Genomic DNA, 19030 nt, shown 5'->3' on the forward strand with positions numbered 1-19030 from the left:
CATACAGCCATCTCTCTCCCACACACAGATCTGCCTCTTCACAGTTTTCCCTGAGGTACTGAAGCACTTAAGCAAAGAGTAGTGTACATTCCTGAAGTCCCAGCTACTCGGGGGGCTGAGACAGGAGGAACTCAGGAGTGAGGGCCAACCTGCGCCAAAAGGGACACCTGCTCTCCAAAAGAAAAAAGCCATTTGGCTTGCTACTTTTCAAATGCTTTTAACCCTCCTGCTGTCTTTGTGTATTTATCCTTTCCCCCAACTAGATGGATGGTAAAGCCCCAGGGTAAGGACCACATTCTTAGACACACACTTCAGCCCTGCACCTAGGTCCCCTGAGTGAATCTCTTAGGCCACTTGGAAGGAAAATGGTTTCCATCCAGCAAATTATTAGCTTACTCTTAGTGCTACAGTAACTGCCTAACCATTACCACGCTTCTGCCCCTGCTCTTTACTGACTCCCAGGACACCAGGTCTCTGCACAGGCCGTATGAAAAACACTTGCATTACAGTTTCAGAAAGGGGGCTGGGGAGAAGGCGGGTGAGAGCGTGTACCCATCTTGCAGAGGACCAGGGTTCACTTCCTAACACTCCTGTCACAATGCGGAACTCCAGCTCCAGGGGCTGCAACACCTCTCCTCTCAGACACATGTATATACATTATTTTACAAATTAATGGGGCTGGAGAGATGGCTGAGTGGTTAAGAGCACTGGCTGCTCTTCCAAGGGATCAGGGTTCAATTCCCAGCACCCGCATGGCAGCTAAAATTGCCTAAAACTCCAGTTCCAGGGGTTCTAACACACTCACACAGACATACATGCAGGTAAAACACCAGTGCACCCAAAATAAAATTAAATCACTAAAAAAAAATTAATAAAAATAAAAAAATTCAAAAATTCAGTAACAATTTATAAGCAAAACAGCAAGAACCATCTTTAACCAAAACCTTACAGGAAGAACATTCTAGATACTGAGTGCAGGGATGCGTTCTTTTCCAAGAATGTCAAGTCTTTCTGCTAAAACAAGTTTCAAAGTTTAAGTAAATCAGAATTCGAAAGACTATTTGAGCTGCTCCTTAAAGGGAAATGGTGATGGTCTCATTACCCCATTCCAAAGAGAAGTTCTCTATAGTGAAAAAACTACCTCTTTCTAGTAGAGAGGAAGGCCAAGCTGCCAAGGTCCCTGCCTGGCCCCTTAACCCATTCTGCTCCTTCGCTGAGCCCTCGCCAGGCTCCTGGCTCTGGAGCTGTATGGGCCCAGTGCCGGGCCAGATGGTAAAGACGTGAGGGAGGAAAGACAAGAATGCCAAAAGATGGGGATAAGGTCACACAATACGAGAAAATAGTGGTTAAACAGTGGATGTAGCGTGTGGATTCTCGTTTGAGCGACAAGAGTAATATCACAGACTTCCTCGTCCTCCCCAGATTTCTTTGAGCCCTGAGAGTCTAAGAGCGATCGTGTGAGGCGGGAATACTCGCGTGCGAGAAAACAATGAAATCGAGCATGGAGCAGCTACCTCTCAAAAGACACAAGTTAAAGCCTCTCAAGACAGTGCGAGTTTCCTCTCTTCAACCAGCTTGGAAGCGAAGGGAGGGGCCTTGGAGGCTACACAGGCTTTAAACTCAACATTGCGTACAACACTCTCTGATGCGAACTACCAACTTGATGTCCACATAAGCACATTCATGACACACGATTGTTCAGTAGCCACAATTTCACCCTCTCGGGAGGCATGCATACAGTGGTAGAGAACATCATCGAGCATCAATGTCAGTCAAAATTGGCAAGTTTAAAGAAGCAGTTTTCTGACTGAGTCTCGTATCGTAAGATTGGCAACGATTGTGCAAGAGCCACGTCGGCCAAGAGCAGAAAGAGAAAGAGCCACGTGCTACCAAGTCTCACCTGTCGAACTCTCTAGGTGTCAAACTATAGACCTCAAAAGGACAAGAAAGTCACGAATGTATTCCCAGCGTTCCTTCTTGCTGACTTATAGCATCATCAATTCAGATCCCAAAAGTGCGATATGCAAGAAAATACCTACGGAGCCCTAAAACAATAATACATGAGGAGTGTTTTCCTCGAAGATACTATAGACCTACCCCACGTATAATCTCTCAAATAGTGAGAGACAACCACCGAGAAAGGAGCGCGTCTTTCTACCACACTGATGTTTATATCTCCACCCTAGCTTCACCCTGCTCTCCAAAAATCTAAAAGAGCTGGCCATTGCTTTCAAGGGTGTCTCTGCCGTTAATCATTGGGGAAGCCCGTTGCCGCGCAAATCTAGAGCCCACAAGTCTCCTCTACCTTCTACCACTCAGGACCTCGTGTATTGACCCAGTTTCTCTCCAATTCCCACTTGCCTCTCTGAGAGTCCTGGGCCTGAGGTTGCATATTCACTGTAAGTCCGAGCAGATAAAGGTACAAATTATTAAAGGTAGGGAGAAGACTATTTCTCTCCCATGCCATGACGTGCCAGAATGTAAAGTAACCCCAGAGGCTAATGTAAACCTAGTGGAGCAGGAAGTGCTATCCACTATGATTGTCGAGGCTCTTCACGTGCAAGGATTAACTCCCCACGCTCTAGTACCAAAGAGCTGCAGCACGATTCTCTTCACCTCTATTCTATGTCCACACATGCCAACCGATTACGGAACAAACAAATTTCGCGTCAAAAGCCAAGCAGCTTACAAACAACCACTGCTCTGAAGACAGGAAGAGGTGAGGGCCTGGCTAGCTACCCATACTATTGCTAACTGAACTTTGTGCCCTTACCACTACCGGTGTTGTCTCGACCACGGACTGATTGGCCCAAACACAAAACGCCATGCCTCGGCTCCTCGCACCTGAACTGTACACCATCAACCAAACTCGGTCACATCTTTCGTCAGAGGGCTTCACAAAAAATCAGAAAAGCTGTCTTCTCGTGGCCCCCATGGTGAGTTAGCGGCGTGGCTGGGAAATAGCTCAAGGTCAATTTCTCACATACTTGTTCCAAAAAACATAGTCGAATCTCGAATTGAACTCTTATACTAAATGTAGATTAAGTTCACAAGTCACTTATCTTACTACTGAACATCTACATTTTGCGAAGTGGCTGTTGGTGCGGACGAGAGCAGCATTGAAGAGATCTGACAAACCATCACTCTCACTCCCATTTTGACAGAGGTATTGGGTGTGTCACACAAAAAAGAAAGCGATAGAGTAGCCTCATAATCCCTTCACTGAAAAGTCCTACCCACGGAGCCCCTGGAGAGCATGCTGAAGTAATATACTCACGTATTGAGATTGTATATAAGTATATCTGTCACTAGATCTCATGAATGTGGCAGGTATTGACCTACTCTGCTTATGCCTAAAAGGCACAATTAGGTAGAAGTGTCTAGGGAAAGCTAGAACATGACCACAGGAGTACCACAGGGCATACAGGAGAATACCAATGGCTCAGGTCCAAGACTAGGTCCTAAAGGAAAACGAGATAACTAGGACTTGGAGCTTCATCACGGCTCAATTGTGTAAGTAGCACAACTTTTCAGAGGAAGATCCCACAAAGTCCCATAGTTGCCTCAAGGTCCCTTATACCAAAAGAGGTATCTCTCTGACTTAGAAACTGTGTCAAAATAGCTGAGTCCAAAGAAAGCAGTGAGCTGAGTGCAAACAAAACCTATTTTAAAGAGGAAAAAGATCACCACAAAGCCCAGCCTTGGTGCTACTATAGGCCAAAGTCAGAACCAGACTATGGCAAAGATGACGAAAACAATAATATTATCCAGCGCTGTGGCATTGTGGTACGAGTGTCTAACACTTATTCGTTCAACGGTTTGCAGTTAAACAGCCAAGATCACCAGGCCGAACAGTTACCACTTGTTCAGACAAAAGTTTCAGTATTAATTCAATTAAAGAATAAAGACTTTCTCTATTCTAAAAAAACAGAAGACATGAAACTATCAAATGTGGTTTTCTATCCACACCTTCTGTGCCTCGCAGAGCTAAATCTTTCTTTGCTTCGCAGTCAGCTATACATCTCGGAAGACCGAAGTGGTTGCACAGTGAGGAATATAGACAATGAGACAAGGTGTTGTGGTTTGTGCGTGAGTTACAGAGTGCTGAGGTCACACCATGTGCCTAGAAGAGAGATTTGCAATAAACCAGTCCTATACGTTCACAATTTTTACTTAGAAAGAGGTCACCAGTGAAAGAGAAGAGGCCTCTGTGGACCCTAGATTATCATCGTGTCATGACCTCAGTGTCTCCTTCTCCCCCACAGCGCTCTCCCTCCCTGCCCCTTTGCTCTCTCCTCAGATGATATTCCTCGTTCCTCAATCCTTCCTCCTTCCCTGAGACTAGACTCACCACCTAATTCAACATCTTCATGTGTACTTGACTTAGGATAATTCTATGGAGCAATTCTCCTTGCTTCAGGCCTCAAGAGTTGGTGTTGAATGATGGATCGACATCTATCTTTCTAGCAATGTTGTGCTGGCGCGACAAGCACAGAAGCTCAAGAATTATATTGGACCTCATGTTTCGAGCTCACATCTAATATTACAAGCTGTCTCTGATCGTGTGGAGAGAATGACAAGCGTTACACCGGAACTCTCCGCGTCACACCACAGAGCTTCCCAAAAGCTCAAAAACACGATAAAGAAAGTCCCAAACCCCCAAAAGGTCACTGCTTCAATAAGGCTCTACAACATGACACCCGCATGCTGACCTTGTATGCACTGAGATGTATGGTTCTTATACCACCACCGCCTTTTTATCATGCCTTATGGACATCAGGTCCTGCCTCTTCTGAACAACCTCCTGGAGCTCTCGTAGGCTGCGCTGACCTTGCTGTTGCAACTATCCACATCATGAACGCAACTCCGGACTCAAGCCCGGCCACACCCTTGTTTTTAGAATGGCGTTGCTGTGATATGTTATTACCCCAGGCCTTGTTAAGCACCAACCAACGTGGCAAGCCGGCATTGGTAGGCTTCTACCAGCAGGCTCCACGAATTGGACTTACCGCGATATCAAACTCTCCCCTCTTCAACGTGTCCTCCACTCTTGCCCTTGGCGTTAAATCCTATAATTATTATTTAGTCATCTTCATTAAAACTAGCTATAAGTAATTTAAGGTTTATTACTTTGAATTTTTGTTTATTATGAGACCTTGGTCGACATAAAGATGTACAGACAGACTACTGCTGCAGAGCTTTGGAGTCTAGTAATTTTGGGGGGGTTGCATAACTGGGAAGAGGAAGGGCGAGAGGGAGAGGAGCATGGGAGTGAACTTCAGCCAGCAACGAAGACTGAGCTGCCATCGTATAAGCAACTAATATATCCGGGTCATGTTTGGAAAATTAGGCTGAGGTTCACTGTCACATTCTTGCCTCCATTTACTCCCGCAGGGCTAGTGACTTCAGTTTACACTACAGAGGTAGAAATGAAGAGCGTTCTAGGAAGTACGAGTCTGTTGAGTGATCCCTTTTTTTCGTGCTTTTCGACTGAAGCCCACACCAACATGACCAGGATAGGCAGTAGGTCTAAAGCGCAGTGGCCTGCAACAGGTCAAAAATGGTGTATGGTGGTAAAGGCTGTGTGCCCCAGGCTAGGCCTTCCACCAGGTTCCCCACATGCTGCTCACTATGCTCATCTCGGCAGTACCTCCCCTTTATTGCATACAATCATGAGCCCCGATAATATCTTGCGACGAACATCTGTGTGTACATTGTGATTTTAGATTAATGAACCAGCCCACAGCCTCTAGAGATAACCCAACATCTCTATTATCTTAGCATCCTCAATGGACAGAGGCAGCTGCACTGACTGTTCCTCATAGGACCTCAGCTGAAATGTTCATAGCAAGGGCATGTGAATAGAGAGAATGAGTGCCTCAGTGGCCCAGTGCGTGAAAGACTCTTATGACATCAACCTACGTCGTGGGCTTATATTCCTTACGGCAACACTACGCACTATTACAAAGGCTGAGAACCTTTCAGTAGAATCTCCTGCTAGCCATCGGCCAACTCGCGGCACCCTCCCATCAATATTCACGAATCTCGCGAGGAATGCAGCTCCATCTTCAGTCGGGAGCCACTTAGGATGGTGCATTTTGACGGGGCATAACCGAGAGTATGTGAAACCACATGCACCTCAAGTAAAAAGCCAATGTGAGTATTTTTCCATCACCAACACAAAAGGCGTCAGGAGCATCTGGAAAATGAGATAAACTCTATGTGGTCATGCGACGATACATGAGACCTAGAGCTCCATGCTTTCTGGGTGTCAACCACACCCACAATTGTTGCACACCGAAGAGAAAATAGTACTAGTCTGAGTGTCGTTGGTGGCCTTCCATGAGTCCATGCGTAATCGCCCGTCTCTGGCTCAAGAGGAGAAGACGAGGAGAGGAGATCAGGTCATCCACACTTAACTAACGGTAAATACCCAACGTCTTGAAACAGCAACAAGCTACCAATATTAACCAGAGGACAAAAGCCCACCTCCTGGGTGGGCCATGGGTAGTTGTTTCGAGGAGAGGGCGGGGCAGGGAGCTATCTTTAGCCTCCTCTCAGCTACGTATACGCCACACTATTAATCTACATATTCGGCGCTCAGTGTCTCTCTCAAGCAGAAGGTTACGAATGTTCCCTGCAGGCTCAGTGGAAGTGCTCAAGAGGAGCAGACACTCAGAGCTCTGCCCAGATGAGCTCAGGCTCAGCATGAGCAGCATGAGCGCTAAAGGCGTCTAAAAGAAAAGAACCACAATCAAGGCTAGAGAAGCCCCACAGAGTGGGGCTTCAGACCTTTCGGGTGTGCCAGGCATGTTGACTGCCTTCTATCCATTGCTCCACACTATATAGCAGACAGATCCTTTGCCCACTCACACGGGGCAGCCCCGGTTTTCCTTTTCACTTTTCAAATACAGCAAAAAAGGCCCTGTATCGACCAGAAGAGCATAGTGTGTCACCAATTGCGACGAGATATTCTCCCATCTGGGCTAATCCAAGCTTTTCATCCTCTAAGAGGGCTCCCACTGCGGATCTACCAGGTATGCTATGCCCCCCATCCCTCTATTCACAATGCGACGCCCCATACCTGATGCACCTTGTCGTTGGCTACTCTTTCCTTCTCGAGCACAGCCTGCTCTCACAAGACGCTTCCACCGACTAGTATATCTCTGAGGCAGGCTTAGCTCGCATGCTCCAAGATGACATGGAGCCTAGGTACCTTGCTTCATCGTGGGCTGCGGGGCGCCCTAGACACTTCATCACTTCCACCTCACCATCACCAGCCAGATCCCTACCAGAGTTACATCCCTTCCCTAGCCTGTGCACATCAACCTTAACTCCACCAGTGCTACTAAAGTATGGAGCACAAAAGCCTTGTGCCCTACCAAACTACCGTATATTCAGTCAAAGTACTCCGTCGCGAAGCACGCAACTCTTCTTTGAAGTCCACAGAGCAAAGCCTGATGAAATGAGCCCCCAAGAGCCCTGCTAAACTCTAATGTCGTGCACAAGTCTCCATCCACACGTCATGGTGCTCTACATGGTTCAACGCCGCCAGGGCATGTTTCCCATTGGAACCGTCTTGGTGAACACTACCATACCCTCATGGATGGAAAACCGTGCCTTTTGATGATATGAACCACACGACACACACGACACATCACACACAACTACACCACAGCTGACACACACCCCGCCCCATTGCTGCTCTCACCTGCGCTTCCCTCCCTGCCTGTCTCTTCCATTCTCGTTGGTTCAGCTGGTGGCGTTAGTTCATGTGGGCCCGTTGACGATCTGTCATTTTGCCCCATCCTTCGGGGAGCACTCATGGCATGCCAATGCTCTTCCCATCTGCTCCTCTGCATGCACAACACCAAGTTGCCTCCATCAAAGCGGTGGCCTGTCACCGTGATGACTCACCTACCTGCTCCCTCTTTCTCGGAGTGCGTGGGAAACTCCAGGCAGGGAGGCTTGATGGGCATATGGTGTCCTGTCTGCATTGGGGCTGAGGCACAGCCCTTCACTACCAATATAAAAGCAGACAGACGGAAATTTTTGTGTATCTACGCTCTGTATGTGTTGGATCTTGGTCGAGGCGGAGATTAAATGGAGGCTCTTATCTTTTTGAATATTAAAATATTTGATGATTCTGATCCGAGTACTCACTACGAGACAAACATAATTAAGCCTGATGGCATTATTAGCCATTCTGCGGAATGATAAGGCCCTGGGAAGTTGGCTATTGCCTACCAGCTGGTTGAGGGTCACCAGTTGTATACTAATGCTGTCATTTTTTCCTTGCGCTGAAGGAGAATGGTGAATCTAGAATCTCATCTGAGAGCATCTACTTAGAGCACGGTGCACTTTATTCCAGCGTGAATAAAACCAACAATCAATCAGATGTCTCCTTTCTTAGTATTATTGGGGCATGTATTTCAACTTTCTGTTATCTTTTTTTATAGAACAGGACTTCAATTTAATCTAGTAATCTTACAGGACTAGACAATGAAAAGGAATTTCACTTTAATGCCATGAACCAGTCGCTAGTCCATCTCGCAAAAAAAAAATCTTCTACAAAGATAATATCACATACCTGCCTTCTGGCTTACCTTGAGTGAAAGTATGTCATGTCTAGCTGTAGAGTTAAAGGTGTTAATTCACACACGTTGGATAACTGTACAAAATTCTCTTTTTGATTTTTTTACTTTCTAAAAGTGTATAATGTTGATGCTATATAACGAGTAAACCACACTATCGTGAATATCTCTACTGATTCAATATTCATGCAGGAGATCTGTGAATGGGCCTTGAGTGAGAGTTCCCCGAGACCCCAACAGGGAAGCAGCATCATAAGTACACCATCCTGCATCTAAGGTTTCAGGAAACATCTGGAAGAGATAGCAGCAAATATTTTATTCCTGATTAGGGAACCACCAGAAGAACTAATTGGAAAGTCAAATGTGAAAGTATCAGTTGTGTCTCGCGTAGAAGACAGGGAATAGACTTGCTACCTCCTACTATTTGGTTGCACCTCTATGCTGTTCTATTATGATGGCACTGCTCTTAGATTACCAGAGCATTTTCACTTCAAACAATTATAAATTCAACACTCTCCGTAGTGGGCACGCCTCTCCGACCTAGTGGTTGTCTACTATCACAACTCCTAAGTCTAGAGAGCTGACTTGCAATGCTGAAGGACTACACATCAAGCTATGTTGAAGAGAGCGTATAGTGCATAGTATAATCTTCCAGGAATAGAAGAACAACAATAATATAACATATAACCCTGCCATACTTTGTGATATAAATCCATAAAATATCCAAAGTGAAGAGTCAGCACCCCGAACAAAACACTAATGTGAACCTTAATCTAAGGGATATTACAACAACAAATACCAAATCCCCCGTAATATAATGGATAACTATAGTGCTGAATGTGTGTTGCTTTTCGTGTGTGTGTGTGTGTGAAATTGGTCACAATTCTTAAATTATTTCTTTAGACGTAGCGTGTGATAGCATGTGTGTGCAATAAAACAGGAGAAGAGATCTGAATGTATGTAGTAGTAGATGTGTGATAAATAACATGCCATGAGGGAGGTACCTGTGTCCACATGTGAGTGTGGCTCTCTCCTTCTGCCAGTGTGTGTGACAAAAAGGGGCTTTTGGGGATTGAATTTAAGGGCCACCAGGGCTGCTGCTCAGCAAATGTCTTTTATTGCCCTAAGCAATCTCCTTCTAGTCCCCCCAACAAAGCATATATCCGCTCTCCTCTTGGCGACCACTATCGGGAAACGGTGGCGCGGTCCGATGTGACTAAGCCCAAACGATTGAGCCTACAAAACAATTGATCGTTAGTGCCTATACGGCTGTTGTGCTCGAGCTTTTCTCACTATAACACCTTTACCCACTAAGGATGAAGATGGCACTCGTGGATTAAAATGTACCAACAGTCCACCACCAACTTGCCCGTTGCATGGTTATATCCAGCGTTGGCCTGGTCTGCGTAGGCAAAAGCACTCTGACCTAGAGTAGAGCACAGCCCCGAGCCCAAGTTCTGTTTGTGCCAATTCAAATGCTGTGGATGACTGTCAGCCCACAGAAGAAGACTCCAGCGTCCCCAGCTGTACCGCCTTGTGAGTGTCCAAATTATTCAAGGCCGGTGCCAAAGGGACACTTGAAGGTGCTCATCATCCAGACCATCTGGCAAAGCTTGTACGCCCAGGGCTTCCGAGCTCCGGGATGTAGTTTCAGTTTCTCCCCTCCTCGTAGAGGGAAGCATAAGCTATGCCATACCTTCTGGGGTTGACGTACTTTGTGGCTTTGGCCTTGAGAATCACATACTCACATGTTGAACTCAGAGATGAAGGCAGCATACCCTCTCGGCCCTTTCCACCCTTGCCATCTCAGTGCGAAGGCAGCTTCACGCGTTCGCACCCCCCACTGAAACACACACCCACCCCATTTTTTATATATCTTTTATGCTTTTTTCGAGACAGGGTTTCTCCGTGTAGTTTGGAGCCTGTCCTGGATCTCGCTCTGTAGACCAGGCTGGCCTCGAAACTCACAGAGCTCCGCCTGGCTCTGCCTCCCGAGTGCTGGGATTAAGAGGTGCAAGGGCCGCCGCGACTGCCCGGAGCAGTTCAACAAGCCCACTTCACGTCGTACACATCCTTTGCACCATTCATTAGCCTGCGGCTATGAGTTTATCTTCGCTGCGTTGCAGCAGGATGAGCTTCCTTTCCTCACAAGGTAGTTCTAGTTCACAGATTGCGGAAGTAGTCTCTCTCCTTGCGAAAATGCGGAGTCGTGGGGGGCTAGGTATTTCTAGGAATGTGAGTATTGGGCTCAGGCTGGTATCATCATATAGACTATCACCTGATGGTGGTTAAGAAGACTTCTTGTCGGACAATCTGAGAAACCAGAACGCCATACAATAGCTCCGGTCATTGTAAGTATTAACAACAATTTTTAATTTTGAATTGTGGTACTCTCTTCAAGGTCACAATCTGCTCTCCATTCATTTCGTGAACCTAATCATGCGGAACACACGTCGAAATGCGTGTGTCCCAACCCAAGGGAAAGTGAGCAATAGGCCGAGAGATACAAGAAAGCTGATGAGGAGAATCGGCACTCTGTTTGTTATGCGTCGCCGACTTGACAGGTTGAGGTCCAAACTGGTATCGCAACGTGATGGAGAACAGCAGCGTTGGCAGAGGCAGTTATTGGTCCGGGCGGGGTACGTCTACATGACCGCCAAGGCGTGCGAATCCGCACACTAGGCCTAGAGGCCAGCAGTTTAAACTCTAGTGGAGGCATTCACCTCACGTGGGGGACCTGTACATACTTGCGTCTGCATTTTAGCCTTCCTGGTCTGCAGCCATGCCGTTTGGTAGCTCTCGATGTCGCATCAACATCTTTCATCTGCGTGGTATAGCCGCAAGCCCCATGTCCTAAAACTCACGGTATTACCTACAAAAGGATCATGTGTGTATGGAGATGTGACGTGAGGCAGGAATCAGAACCAGGGGCAGGCACCAGAGGGCAAGAGAGGGATGCAGGTGGGGTTTCCACAGTTCAACCTCCTTTCGGACGGAGGAGGCCCAGACCCAGACAGGAAGTAACTTACCGTAGTAGACTACCTGATGAGTAAAGCTGGGAGACTGAAACTCAGCATCTGGTTTTCAGGGCAGCTAAGGGTCTCCCGCTGGGTCCTCGGGGCCCATCCCTCCTTTCTGTACACCCCCCCCCCTGGCCTACTCCTGTCTGAGGGGGCCTGACTCACTCCAGACTAGGAAGAGGAGGGAGCGAATTCCAGTTGTAGAGGTCTCGCCTCACAGATTACCAGACAGGGTGAAACATCTGCTTTGAGCCCACAGTACCCGACTTGCGTGCAAGAGAAAAGGTGGCTCAGAAAGCTATCTAGACCTCCCGAGGAGACAGGGTTGGACGCTTTGTTGTAAAGGGTGAGTGGCAGGGAGGTCACAGACCAGGGGGGGCTCACCTTCCGGTTCTGGTTTTCATCCAGGCACTTTAGCATAGGTCTCATTGAAGGAGTCATCAGATCTTTCAGATTTGGGGCTACTTACCTCATTTAGTTGATTTGGTGAACTCAAAAGTCATAGTACTCACAACTATATCCTACACCAGGAGCTCCAGGCAGCAGAGAGGGACCAAGTGAGGTATCAATCCAACCCTGAATCGGGGACACCCACCACTCATCCACCTCACATGAGGACTGGGGTCTCATGAGCCCTCAGTGGACAAGCACGCATGCGTGCGGCGCGAGTAGGACATCACCAATAGGCGTGGTGCCGTTGCACTGACAATCTGCTAACCTTCCTTGTGTACCTTTCTTCCCGCCAACCGGCGTCCAGAGCTGAGGTTAGTCCTGGGAAGCAGCCATGATGGTGGAAGGGGGAATCCTGGAGGAAGGAAGTGTCTAATTGTAGGCCATCCAGTCTTCGAATTTATATTTCAGGGGGAGTATAGAAAAGAGGAATTAATGTATCAGTCTCAAACCACAACTTACGATGCAAAAAAGATGTGGCCAAGAGGCGCTGTGTTCTGTGGAATATAACAATAAGACACTGGCTCATTCCCCCGTACCTGCCCTATCATTGTCCTCCTATGTAGCAACATCCACACACACATATACAGCACCCACACACACTACAACCTAATACTCAAACACTAACACACACACATGGGTGAGATAAAATATCTATGTTTTAGAAATCGGCTAGTAAGCTCACCTCCAGCTACGGAAACGCTGGGTAATGAGCGATCAGGAAAAGAAGCGAACTCGAGTTGAGCGAATTGAGGCAAGAGGGCATTGCATGGAGAGAGATCCGCAAGTTCGCGCCTTATAAGGTTTAAGCAATGCTGCGAGTAACACAATCCAGTGCTCTCAAATGTGGACCTTGCCTGCTGTCAAAACCGTGGAGTTATGGGAAGATAGAGGGACAACGACATGGCAATCAAGTGGCGAGAACGGATAGCTTGAGTCAACTGAACAAAACTCAGATAGGTTATGGTGATTATTGAGCGAGATGTAGAGGATACCATAGTAGTGCATGAGATATATATGTGGGATGGTAGGGAAAGCACTGGTTACAAAGACACAGTTGGAAGGAAAGGCTAATGCACCGGTCAATGGCGAGCTAAGAATGAGGGCAGTCATGCGAGAAGTTCCACAGGGCTGCGGCAGAGAGAGAACTTGGGCTGCAGCGACTGGACCAAGGCCACTACCAAATGACTGGCTTAGCCGGTATACGATACCATGCTGTCTCCATCTTAAGATACTTCACCGGTCTGCAGCTTCTCCTGGGGCGAAGGACGAAGTTCCCTACTGCTTTGCAGGTTTCACGAGATGCTCACCACTCATTACTGGGGGTAAAGTGGCTACCCGAATTTGTCAAGAATTATGAGTATTATAGATGGAAGTGCTGGGCCATAAGGACTGGGTCTCAGAGCCATGGGGTCCCAAGCTTCAGGCTTTTGTCAGTACAGACCATGACCCCGTGAGAGACAAGTTCCGAGGGAAGACCTGGGTGAATATGAGCCGAGGGGGCTAGAGCGGTTGAAAGATTAAATCACATAAGGTGCTGAGGAGCGATGGGCATATGGGTCGAGTATCCGCGCCATGACCTAGGAAGCTTAGTATAATCTAGCTCTTAAGCAACTGACCTTGGAGACTCGGGTTCAGTCCTTACCGCCTTCATGCCAGGGTTCCGGCGTTTACTAATCCAAGAAAGTCTCAGAGCTGAGTCCTCATACATATCTAGTGAACCACCCAGCTCCTCATATATGGTGTTTCCTTTGTCATGAGCGAATCTCTTGCACTCTGCGGAGCTTAGTCAAAAGTGACTATTGTGAGTCAAGCCACGGGCCTCTAGCCACCCGCAGCCGTCTTATCCACACAATCTCCCTATCGCACTTTCCCAGCGGCGGCAGGCTTCCCTGGTTGAAAGGAGGTATCTGGTTTGCTCGTGTGGCATATTGGCTCCTTGGGGTTTATGAGGAGGATATAGGAGGGCTGATGAAGGTAACTTAGTGGAGCGAAGCTTATACGACAATGTACGATTGTACCGCTCAGCACGTTTGCTCTCAGCATTATGGAGCACTGCTCCATGACGATTCAAGGGAAGCAGAAATACGGCACAGATTGGGGGACAGGCAGCTGTAGAACAGATCTCAGATAGATAGACAGATATGATAGTCGCTAAGATTCACAAGACTGTCAACACTAGAAGACCTGGTGACAGGGGTTTGGTGAGAGGGTCTATGATGGCGTCTGCAAGGCTGCCCTTTTTCCTGCATCAGCCCCCCAGAAGCACAAATATTAATGAAGACTTTAGTCATGAAGAGCTGCACATTGGTGTGTTTGCCCGTAAAGGTCTTTTTGCTAGGCTTTATTCTTGCACTTGTCCTCCTTCCTAAGACTCCCAAGCTGAGGACCTCCCTCCCTTCTACAAGCCTCTAGCAAAGTAAACTTTCTACAGCAGAGGTGGCATCACCACCTTCACCTTTAGCATCAGCTCTATATATTCCTCCCGCGCGAAAGCTAAAAATTCAACCTCTGCACACAACCTGTAACTCACAGGCATTCTTAGATGGGATAGTAAAGGGACAATCATCCCTGTCTTCAAGGCAAACCTGAAGAGATGCTAGGAATTGTGATTGTGCCTCTCTGTTCCTCTATATGACAGCGCTAACCTCCATGTTATATGCAGGAAAAGGTGGTGGACACGCTTGGGACAGCAGAGGCAGAGAGAGACATCAGTGAAACATTGGGAGCCCTAGACCCATAAAGACTTTTACTTGTAAAGATGAGTATGAAGCAATCAGAGCGATATTTATCTCCTCTCTTCTGGGAGGCAGAAGGCAGAGTAGGAATCCAGGAGCTTTTTCAAACTCCTCCAATGTTCGTCAAGACCCTTGGACCTATCCAGATTGTTCCTTCTTCTTTCCTTTCTTATCTTGTGGCATGGCTCTTTCTTATATCTTTCTGCTTTCCTTCTTATCTTTTCCTGTCTCCTTTCCCTTCTTTGCCCCAGTCTTTCTTTGCTGAGATCCCAGTTTTGATGGGGAGATAGGGGGGGGCGACGCTAAGTGGACGGGTACCGCTAGGCGTGCTCACTCAGAGATCCTTTCTCTTTAAAACTCAACAATCAAAGAAAAACAAACTACCCACTCAGTCATTGATTATGGTACCACGGTGGCGCATCCTAATCGGCAGCACACTCTAGAAGGCTTAGAAAACTGACAGGCTGTGATTCCTTCTGAAGTTACCATGCCCAGCTCTTCTGCGAGCTCCTAACATGGTGAGGCATTGTCTAAAACCAAAAACACAAATCGACATCATTAAGCCATATAAGTACGTCAACAAGCATAAACATTGGCACTTACTCATGAGGAGGAGCGAGATGAGACTCACATGCTCAGTTAAGAACATGCTATTCAAGACTGAACAATAATCAAGGGTCTTTCACAAACCTCTCACGACCTTCCAATTCTTTCTCCATCATAGATGCCTAGCTTCCACATTACCTGCCAGTTTCCTGGAGAAATGCTCTTTTTTCATGTGTGCTATTGGAGAAAGTTAGGCCCCGAAATAACGCCAAGGACCTAGAGTATGCATTTGCTTCTATTAGTCAAAGAAGCATGTGCTGGGTCCTGAAATGAGTGTCCTCAGGCATACACCAGAAACATCTGGGCCAAGCACATCTTCGTGAATCCCACCATCACCCAAGGCACAGCCTGAAACAGGGTGTGGGCTCCTTTTCAGCCCCTGCTTACCCAGCAGTAGCCAGCAAGGGAGACAGCAGCATGACCCTGACCCAACCCTTTATGAGTTTTTCCCTTTCCTGCAACATTAAATGGCCTCAGGTGGCAACCCTGAACATTTCGAACACTATCTTATCTTTTTATGACTCTGTTCTTCTACTAATATTCTCATTGTGCCTCTCACTTCGCAAAATTCTAGATTACGACACTCTCTTCCCTTATCCAGAGCATGGTACTACGCCTGAGTCTATTGACCTTTATATAAGAATTCAAATTTCATGTTCTACACAAATTGATCTCTCCCCGACACTTTAACCATTTTGTTGTGGAATACTGCTTGCGTGCAAAGAAATGGAACCTTCTTCCGCATACAGGCTCAAGCTCCGTTTTACAGGCACCAGAGAAAACGCTATTGCGTTCTAAGAGTCGGTCCCCAAGCAAACGGTATCACATGAGTCTTGATGTGCAATAGGACCTAGAGAGCCCAATTTTGTTGGTCCTCGCGCTCCCTCTACTTAACTAACCCTGAACCGCCGAGCCCTCTTTTGCTCGTGTGCTTAATCTCAGCCTTCATGTTTCTCAGGAGATAATCTAATGACTCGCAAGTTATATCTCTTCGCTAAATTGATTACTAGTGCCAATCCTACCGTTCACTCATCTGCGTAACTCGTCGCAGCAGTGTACCTCTGTCTCACCGTACCACCACCCCTGCCTTTCTTTTCGTTGGCACTGTCCCGCGTGCCCCCATTTCACTGTGGTGCTGGGATCTTTTTCACTCGAGTGCGCCAGCGTGTATCAGTGTGTTTGTACCACGTTATCAAGATCCAAAATGTGTCCTGTTCCGTTGGATGAATTGTGTGAGAGAAGCACTCTCCACTGAGCACGCCCCTGTGGACTCTGTAATTTCTCCGTATTCTTCTTCTCTCCCAACTAAGTTTCCAAGAAGAGAAAATAGGAGATGCATGAGGAGGACAGAGAATGGACTGATGTAGACCATTTGGAGAAGGAGAAATGTGAGAAGGCGAAGTCAACGAATCGCGACGATGAATGGTGGCCCAGTGTAGTGAGAGAGATGAGCAGAGCTACATTGGAGATTCTCTCTTCGTGCCACGGAGGCTAGCGTCCCAGGTTGGATCTATAGCACATGACACATGGTGCCCCAAAATCCAATGTTCTGTTGAGAGAGAACAGCATGACAACAACGTGAGATGTCAAGGTGGCTCATACCAGATAGGGCGTTTATGCTCTCATTAGCTGATCTGTTGGTCGGATCGATACAACTGCTGCTTTGCTCGTAGGGCCTACTGCACCAATCTCCACCAGCTATCCACTCCACCCGAAAGGACTGTGAGCAAGAAGCTCAAGATCAGCACTGTTTGCGAGCAGTATGTGAAGCCTCGTTGCCTTCCAACGTCGCACACCAGAGGTCACATTATGACAGCAAAGGAGCACTTCAAAGCACGTATCTTTCTGGGCATGGACTTGCTAATTGTGGAAGAAATGTTGGAACCGGAATCTTTTTACAGACTCCCTGAAATGCTGTGGTGGTAGTCTTGACGGTCAACTTGACTAGGTCTAAACTCAACTAGAAGGCAAGCCTCTGGGCACTCCTGTGAGGGACTCCCTTGATGAGACTCTTTGAAGTGGGCAGAGCCACCCTAAATGTAGGATGGGAACTCAGATGAAAGGGAGATGGGAGAAGGAAGTTTTCCTTTTCGTCCCCTGACCTTCACTCTTGCTGGCAAGTCCATCTATACTGCTGCTCTCAAAGATGCATTCCTTACTGATTTAGAACCTACTTCTTTGGGATTCCCACGTAGACTGAAGACCAGCTGCTCTCCAGGAACCTTTCCCGCTTCAGTACCTGATGGGGACTGCTGAGATGTCAGCCTCACGGACTGAACAATGACCAGATTCTTGGCCTCTCTAGTCTGAGACAGCCGTTGAGGGACTACCCAGACCACATCATATAAGCCAACCTGATAAATCCCCTCTCAATATATCCATCCATTCTACTGGTTCTGTTTATTTAGAGAACCCTAATACAGACTATTGCACCAGTCCCCATGGTGACAATTATCCACCTGATGGCAGGTGGCTTTGTGGAAAGCGCAGTGTGTTTTCCTTACTTGAATACTTAAGGATTTTCCTTCTTGCACATAATTCTTCTGGTGAAATCATCCATAGACTTGCAGAATGCCTTATCCACCACCGTGGTACTCCACACAGCTTTGCTTCCAATCAAGGAACTTACTTCTAAGCCAGAGAAGTAGTCAGGGGGCCTGTGCTCATGGAATTCATTGGTCTTACCAGGCTTTCTACCATCCTGAAGAGAGCTGGCTTGATAGAATGGTGGAATGGCCTTTTCACTTTTTCAATTTTATGTGTATGGATGCTCTGTGTGCATGTATGTCTGTTCACCACTTGGTGTGCTTGGAGGCCAAGAGAGGGTGTCAGAGCCCCCTGTACCTCGAGTTACAGATAGTTGTGAATCACCATATGGGTGATTAGAATTAAACTTGGGTCCTCCGGAAGGGCAACCAGTACTCTTAACCACTGAGCCATTGCTCCAGCCCTTGGAATGTCTTCTTTTTTTTTTTTTGGTTTTTTCGAGACAGGGTTTCTTTGTGTAGCTTTGCGCTTTTCCTGGAACTCACTTGGTAGCCCAGGCTGGCCTCGAACTCACAGAGATCCGCCTGCCTCTGCCCTCCCGAGTGCTGGGATTAAAGGCGTGCGCCACCACTGCCCGGCTGGAATGTCTTCTTAACAGACAGTTACAGTGCCAATTAGATGGGAGTAGCCTAGAGGGCTGGGGTAGTGTTTTCCAGAAGACTGTATATGTTTTGAATCAACCTCCAATATACACTATTATTTCTTCTATAGCTAGGATTCATGGTCTAGGAATCAAGGGGTGGAAATGAGGATGGTACCACTTACAATGACTTCTAGTGACCCCCTAGGAACATTTTTTTCTTCCTGTTCCTTGGACTTTTCTGCTCTGCTAGCCTAGAAATTTTGGTTCCATAAGGGGGAGCACTCCAACCAGGAGTCACAAAAAATATTACATTTCATTAGGAGCTAAGAGTTTTCTCTGGTCACTTTGGGCTCGTGATACTTTTAAGTCAACAAACTAAGAAAGGAATACATTTTTAGGAGGGGTGATTGATCCAGACAACAAGGGGAAAATGGATTCCTTCTTCACAATGGAGATAAGGAAGATTATGTCTGGAGTACAGAAGACGCCTTA

The sequence above is a fragment of the Peromyscus leucopus genome, chromosome 3 (assembly GCF_004664715.2).
Source record: "Peromyscus leucopus breed LL Stock chromosome 3, UCI_PerLeu_2.1, whole genome shotgun sequence".
Taxonomy (NCBI): Eukaryota; Metazoa; Chordata; class Mammalia; order Rodentia; family Cricetidae; genus Peromyscus; species Peromyscus leucopus.